Here is a 7,500-nt window from a genome sequence, read left to right as displayed (position 1 = left end):
GGTGCTCTATTGATGGTGCTGTAGTGATGGTGCTCTATTGATGGTGCTGTAGTGATGGTGCTCTATTGATGGTGCTGTAGTGATGGTGCTCTATTGATGGTGCTCTATTGATGGTGCTGTAGTGATGGTGCTGTAGTGACGGTGCTGTAGTGATGGTGCTTTATTGATGGTGCTCTATTGATGGTGCTCTATTGATGGTGCTCTATTGATGGTGCTGTAGTGTTGGTGCTCTATTGATGGTGCTGTAATGATGGTGCTGTAGTGTTGGTGCTGTAGTGATGGTGCTGTATTGATGGTGCTCTATTGATGGTGCTGTAGTGATGGTGCTGTAGTGTTGGTGCTGTATTGATGGTGCTGTAGTGATGGTGCTGTAGTGATGGTGCTGTAGTGATGGTGTTCTATTGATGGTGCTGTAGTGATGGTGCTGTAGTGATGGTGCTGTAGTGATGGTGCTGTAGTGATGGTGCTCTATTGATGGTGCTGTAGTGTTGGTGTTCTATTGATGGTGCTGTAGTGTTGGTGCTCTATTGATGGTGCTGTAGTGATGGTGCTGTAGTGATGGTGCTGTAGTGATGGTGTTCTATTGATGGTGCTGTAGTGTTGGTGCTATAGTGATGGTGCTGTATTGATGGTGCTGTATTGATGGTGCTGTAGTGATGGTGCTCTATTGATGGTGCTGTAGTGTTGGTGTTCTATTGATGGTGCTGTAGTGATGGTGCTCTATTGATGGTGCTGTAGTGATGGTGCTGTAGTGTTGGTGCTGTAGTGATGGTGCTGTATTGATGGTGCTGTAGTGATGGTGCTGTAGTGATGGTGCTCTATTGATGGTGCTGTAGTGTTGGTGTTCTATTGATGGTGCTGTAGTGTTGGTGTTCTATTGATGGTGCTGTAGTGATGGTGCTGTAGTGTTGGTGCTGTAGTGATGGTGCTGTATTGATGGTGCTGTAGTGATGGTGCTGTAGTGTTGGTGTTCTATTGATGGTGCTGTAGTGATGGTGCTGTAGTGTTGGTGTTCTATTGATGGTGCTGTATTGATGGTGCTGTAGTGATGGTGCTGTAGTGTTGGTGTTCTATTGATGGTGCTGTATTGATGGTGCTGTATTGATGGTGCTGTAGTGATGGTGCTGTAGTGTTGGTGTTCTATTGATGGTGCTGTAGTGATGGTGCTGTAGTGTTGGTGTTCTATTGATGGTGCTGTAGTGATGGTGCTGTAGTGATGGTGCTGTAGTGTTGGTGTTCTATTGATGGTGCTGTAGTGATGGTGCTGTAGTGTTGGTGTTCTATTGATGGTGCTGTAGTGATGGTGCTGTATTGTTGGTGTTCTATTGATGGTGTTAGTGTTGCACGGTGCTGTATTGATGGTGCTGTAGTGATGGTGCTGTAGTGTTGGTGTTCTATTGATGGTGCTGTAGTGTTGCACGGTGCTGTATTGATGGTGCTGAATTGATGGTGCTGTAGTGTTGCTGATTAGTGATGCTGCTAGCTTTCACATAGATAACCTTCTGTTGAGGATGCTGCTTGCTAGCTTTCACATAGTTAGCCCTCAATCGAGGGTGCTTGTCACTGCTTGTGGCAGTGCTACACTCTGGGAGCATGATTTTAAAGATGCCCCCAAAGTGTAGCACTGTAGCTGCCTGGATGCTCTAGCTGTTGACTGCAGCAACTCAAGCTAGATAGCACCATTATATCCATCAGGACAGTACTCTGTGACCTTGAGAAACAGAGATCTATGTAAAAAAGGGCCAGAGTATCACAATGGAGGTGCTAGTTCTGGAGATCTTAGCTCTGGAGATGTTAGCACAGACTGGTCTTGCTGATGTAGTGTGCTTCCAGATGCTTCCAATCGCGCAGACACCTGGTGCTCTGCATGTAAGCTGAGGAATGGTAGGTCTACCCTGGCTGTTGAAGTTTGACCTCAATAAAATCCTAAAGGTCTAAAATTACACCCGGATACATGCTTTTGTCCCAATGAAAGAAAACCAGTCTCTCTCTCTCTCTCTCTCTCTCTCGCTCGCTCTGTGAGTGTGTGTGGTACTTGTTTGTGTGTCCCTTTGACCAATCATGTTTGGTCATGTAGAGATATATATGTCATCTGAACCTCTCAGAACAACATTGTTATGCTGCTGTCAAATCCTGGGTGCCTTACCATACCAGTCACCCCTGTGGAAACACTGGCTTATACGTGTGTTTTATAAGAAGCTTAACGCCTTTTTGTATATCTTATGGTTCATGTTGTGTGTTGTGTGTTGTGAGTGTTTTCTGAATGGACCCTGAGTCTGGCAAAAAGGTGGTGATGATGATGATGATGACACACACACACACACACACACACACACACACACACACACTGACAGTGTATCCAGTGAACACGAATGCACAGATGCAGACAAGTTGTTGTGGTCCAATCAGCACGTTGGTGTAGTCCACCCGCACCAGGTCACATGGCATTTCAAATACACTGTTAATTCTAGAAAAGACCCAAAGACACATTCATTTGCTCCCAATAGGTCTACAGTAAAAAGTTACTTATTACGGTTTACCCATTGGGAGCAAACAGCCAAAACGTTTTATATATTTTATATATATACACAGGCAAACATATTAATAGGGGCTTTGTATAACATCAGGTCTTGTGTTTAGTGAAGTGTGTCTGTGTGTGTGTGTGTGTGTGTGTGTGTGTGTGTGTGTGTGTGTGTGTGTGTCTTGTGTTTAGTTAAGTGTGTGTGCCAAGTCTCTGCATTCACATCATTTTCATAGTTTCCTGCAATTTCAACAGAAGCATGAAAGTGGACAGTTTGCCAGAAGATAAATCAGGTTTCTTGTGCTGTAAGATCAGCCTCTAATCCTAAATACACACACTCTCTCTTTCTATTTCTGTCTCTCTGTCTGTCTCTCTCTCTCTATCTCTCTCTCTCACACACACACACACACACACACACACACACACACACACACTAGTACACACACGTACACACACTCACACACAAAAGCACACACATATACACAGATAGAAGAAGGAGAGAGAGAGAGAGGAAGAGAAGTGAGGATTCAGATGATTGTCCATGTATGCTACAGTGTATGCTATATGCAGTATGTCTAGGCACTTGGTGAGTGTGTGTATAGTTGGTGTTTGTACTGTGAGTGTGTCTGTGTGGTTGATGTATGTGTTTTAAGTGTGTGTGTGTGTGGGGGGGGGGTGTGATATTACAAACTTAGCTTGAACTTGCCTGTTATCATTTTAATATTTCAGTAGTAATCTAGGCACAGTGTGTGTGTGAGTGTGCATGTGTGTGTCTGTGTGTGTGTGTGTGTGTTTCTTTGGCTCTGAGTGTGTGTGTGTGGGTGTTTGTGTCCTTTTCTCTGACTCAGAGCTTGAGTGTGTGTCCCTCGTTGGCTTTGAACATGTATGTGTGTGTGTGTGTGGGTGTGTGTGTGTGTCTTTGCCTCTGAGCCTGTGTGTGTGTGTCCCTCTCTTTCTTTGAGTGTGTGTGTTTGTGTGTGTGTGTGTGTGTGTGTGTGTGTGTGTCATTTTTGGTTAAAGATCAAGAAACCGCTATTTTTCCCAACTCATGTCTCTCCAGACAATAACAAAATTTATGAGACTTTCCAATCTGGTTTTAGTCCCTTTCACAGTATGGAGTCTCATCTGTTAAAGGTGCCTAATGACTGTTTACTGAAGCCGACTCTGATGAGGCCTCTGCCCGACTGAGTTGCTGCATTTGAGTTGCTGCATTTGAGACCATCTGCTGCATGTGAGACCATTTGCTGCATCTGCTGCATGTGAGACCATCTGCTGCATGTGAGACCATTTGCTGCATGTGAGACCATCTGCTGCATGTGAGACCATTTGCTGCATTTGAGTTGCTGCATGTGAGACCATCTGCTGCATGTGAGACCATTTGCTGCATGTGAGACCATTTGCTGCATGTGAGTTGCTGCATTTCAGAGCATTGAAGATACACTCAGTGAATGCCTGGAAAAAACTGTTCAAGAGACAAGAATTTAATTGAGACAAGGCTCTAAATGTGTTTATCTACTTTTATTGTTTCAGTCAACATTGGAAAACACTCCTGGATTTCCACTAGGGTCCATTTTAGGGCCTAGTCTTCTTCTTCTCCTTGGAAAATTATTAATATGCATAACATCTAATTCATGAACATAACATCTAATTAATTTGTGGGCATGTCTTACCCCTTCCCCAACCCCTCATCTTACCCCTAGCCCTTGTTCCTCAAAACCCAGTAGCAAGACATAGGGGTGAAAATATTCCCCTTGGAAATGAGACACCACAAACCTACCATAAGGGAGAACCGGGTTGATTGAAACACTTGAACATTTACGGAGATCGTACCACACTGAAAGCTAATATTTTGTCACTAGCAACCTACATCTGTCTTCTGTCAAATAGGAATAAAACTGTTCAACAAAAGTGAACGTGCCTATGTTTATTCATACCTCCTGGTTCGGATGAATGAAACAGGCATGGGGGACAAAATAAACATACGGTTTGCTATGTAAACGTCCCATAATGTCTTCGATATTTTACAACATATCTAAATGGTCATAACTAGACACATGAAGTAAACGCTACCTTTAGGAGATGCGAGGAGTCGGAAGCAGTATGTTATGCAGCATTCATATCAGATGAGTGGTAAAAAAGTTCAGCGACTTTTGCTGCTGCTGGACTTTAGTCAAATTTCGGACATGGTATGCTTACAATTCGCGGTGTATCAGACATGGAAATATGTCAAATGCGTGACTTTCGTGCAAATCGGCAACAATGATGTGTTGTAGACTAACGTTTGCAAAATAGCGATTTTTGAAAACTTCCTTATGAATAACAGGACCTTCAGTCTATGGTCACAAGATTGAACGCAACATAAAACAATTATCATTTTAATTTTAGAATCCTTATTAATGTTAATTGAAATTTTACATCTTTCGGTGTGCTTGTTTTCCTGGTGTGAGCGGTGTATGTTGGGTATTTCTCTTACCCCTCAGTTTCAAGTAAGCTCACAAAAAATTCTCACTTTTAAGGGGTATCTACACCTTCTCCAAGAAGTGTTTCTTGCTTGCACTGGAATGTATATGGGAATTCAGGAAGGGTTTCTTGCTTGTACTGGAATGTATATGGGAGTGTGTAACACTATGAAGTGGCACTGATAGCTCTGATGGGTTTTAAAGTTCCATTGAGTAACTCTCTAAAGTGGCACTGATAGCTCTGATGGATTTTTAAGGCTTTAAGCGGACTGCAGGAATCAGGACCAGATGCTTTACATCTTTTGTCTTTCTGTCTTTTATTGAGAAACACACGAATGTTCTTACTGTGAGGCTATGCATCTGTGATGGTGTGTGTGTGTGTGTGTGTCTGTCTGTGTGTGTGTGTGTGTGTGTGTGTGTGCCATATCACCAAAGCATGTGTTGTGCTTAATGACAGAGCTTGTCACTCACAGGAAGTGATGTAATATTCATACAGTCAGAGGGGTGTGTGTAGTTTAGCCGTCTGGGTCACTGCAGGGATTGCCCAAACTGTGTGTGTGATATGCTGAAAATCTTATATGCTGTGTGTGTGTGTGTGTGTGTGTGTGTGTGTGTGTGTGTGTGTGTGTGTGTGTGTGTGTGTGTGTGTGTGTGTGTGATATGCTGAAAATCTTATATGCTGTGTGTGTGCATGTATGTGTGTGTGTGTGTGTGTGATATGCTGAAAATCTTATATGCTGTGTGTGTGCGTGTATGTGTGTGTGTGTGTGTGTGTGTGTGATATGCTGAAAATCTTATATGCTGTCTGTGTGTGTGTGTGTGTGTGTGTGTGTGTGTGATATGCTGAAAATGTTATATGCTGTGTGTGTGTGTGTTATATGCTGAAAATGTTATATGCTGTGTGTGTGTGTGTGTGTGATATGCTGAAAATGTTATATGCAGTGTATGTGTGATATGCTGAAAATGTTATATGATGTGTGTGTGTGTGTGTGTGTGTGTGTGTGTGTGTGTGTGTGTGATATGCTGAAAATGATATATGCTGTGTGTGTGTGTCTGTGTGTGTGTGTGATATGCTGAAAATCGTATGTGCTGTGTGTGTGTGTGTGTGTGTGATCTGCTGAAAATGTTATATGCTGTGTGTGTGTGTGTGTGTGTGTGTGTGTGTGTGTGTGTGATATGCTGAAAATGTTATATGCTGTGTGTGTGTGTGTGTGTGTGTGTGTGATATGATGAAAATGTTATATGCTGTGTGTGTGTGTGTGTGTGTGTGATATGCTGAAAATCTTATATGCTGTGTGTTTGTGTGTGTGTGTGATATGCTGAAAATGTTATATGCTGTGTGTGTGTGTGTGTGTGTGTGTGTGTGTGTGTGTGTGTGTGTGTGATATGCTGAAAATGTTATATGCTGTGTGTGTGTGTGTGTGTGATATGCTGAAAATGTTATATGCTGTGTGTGTGTGTGTGTGTGTGTGTGTGTGTGTGTGTGTGTGTGTGTGTGTGTGTGTGTGTGTGATATGCTGAAAATGTTATATGCTGTGTGTATGTGTGTGTGTGATATGCTGAAAATGTTATATGCTGTGTGTGTGTGTGTGTGTGTGTGTGTGTGTGTGTGTGTGTGTGTGATATGCTGAAAATGTTATATGCTGTGTGTGTGCGTGTATGTGTTTGTGTGTGTGTGTGTGATATGCTGAAAATCATATATGCTGTGTGTGTGTGTGTGTGTGCGTGTGTGTGTGTGTGTGTGTGTGATATGCTGAAAGTTTTATATGCTGTGTGTGTGTGTGTGTGATATGCTGAAAATGTTATATGCAGTGTATGTGTGATATGCTGAAAATGTTATATGCTGTGTGTGTGTGTGTGTGTGTGTGTGTGATATGCTGAAAATTATATATGCTGTGTGTGTGTGTGTGTGTGTGTGTGTGTGTGATATGCTGAAAATCGTATGTGCTGTGTGTGTGTGTGTGTGTGTGTGTGTGTGATATGCTGAAAATGTTATATGATGTGTGTGTGTGTGTGTGTGTGTGTGTGTGTGTGAGATATGCTGAAAATGTTATATGCTGTGTGTATGTGTGTGTGATATGCTGAAAATCTTATATGCTGTGTGTGTGTGTGGGGGGCGTGTCTGTCTCTTTTCATGTAAATCTGAACCAGGTTTCTCATATACCCTTATGTACCCTCATGCTCAGTCTGACACATGCACAGTGTGTGTGTGTGTGTGTGCGCGCGCGTGTACGTACATGCATGCGTGCGTCTTTGTGTGCCTGTGTGTGTAAATGGTGTTTTTATGACTCCATAAACATCCAAATGCAATTTGCCCCACTGTGGGTAAATGTCAAACAGAGTTTGGTGTTCCGTGTTCCGTGTTCCGTGTTCCATGTTCCGTGTTCTGTAGCACAGCCACGGTTCCAGCAGGGAATCAGCTCCTGCGCTTACAGACAGGATATGACTTCACTAAACACATGTTCACACACACACACACAGACACACAGACACACACACACACACACACACACACACACA

At 42.9% G+C, this 7,500-nt stretch overlaps 1 protein-coding gene across 1 annotated transcript in view; it reads left to right on the top strand.

The window, feature by feature from the left end:
• Nucleotides 1-7,500, top strand: part of hpse2 (heparanase 2) — an 86,785-nt gene that overhangs the window by 16,582 nt on the left and 62,703 nt on the right. The gene's annotated exons all lie outside the window — the stretch shown is intronic.

This window comes from Alosa sapidissima, chromosome 16 (genome assembly GCF_018492685.1).
Source record: "Alosa sapidissima isolate fAloSap1 chromosome 16, fAloSap1.pri, whole genome shotgun sequence".
Classification (NCBI taxonomy): domain Eukaryota; kingdom Metazoa; phylum Chordata; class Actinopteri; order Clupeiformes; family Clupeidae; genus Alosa; species Alosa sapidissima.
The sequence above is the reverse complement of the archived record's forward strand: the minus strand, read 5'-3'. Positions and strand labels throughout refer to the sequence as shown.